Consider the following 452-nt stretch of genomic DNA (forward strand, 5'->3'; position numbering starts at 1 on the left):
TGTGTGTGTGTGTGTGTGTATATATATATATATATATATATATATATATATATATATATATATATATATATATATATATATATATATATATATTACAGGGAGACTGTGAAATCAGTCATTTCTCGAAATGCCTAGTCAATTCGTGAAATGAGTCTAAACTGGGATGGGTTAATTTAGGTTAAGTTAGTGTAGGCTGCGATTAGGTCAGGCTGAGATAATCTAGGTTAAGTTTAGGTTAGGTTAGATTAGATTATGCTGGGTTTGGTTACGTTACGTTAGGTTAATTTAGATGAAAACTTAATATAACTTACGTTCATCTAAATTAACTTAATCTAACCTAACCTAACCAAACCTAGCCCCATCTAACCTAAACTTAACCCAGATTACCACAGCCTAACCTAACTTCAGCTTAAATTAACCTAACCTAAGTTAACTCACTTCAATTTAGATTG

Source organism: Coenobita brevimanus, chromosome 115 (assembly GCF_032717465.1).
Source record: "Coenobita brevimanus isolate Jiangsu-jjx chromosome 115, ASM3271746v2, whole genome shotgun sequence".
NCBI classification, from domain to species: Eukaryota; Metazoa; Arthropoda; class Malacostraca; order Decapoda; family Coenobitidae; genus Coenobita; species Coenobita brevimanus.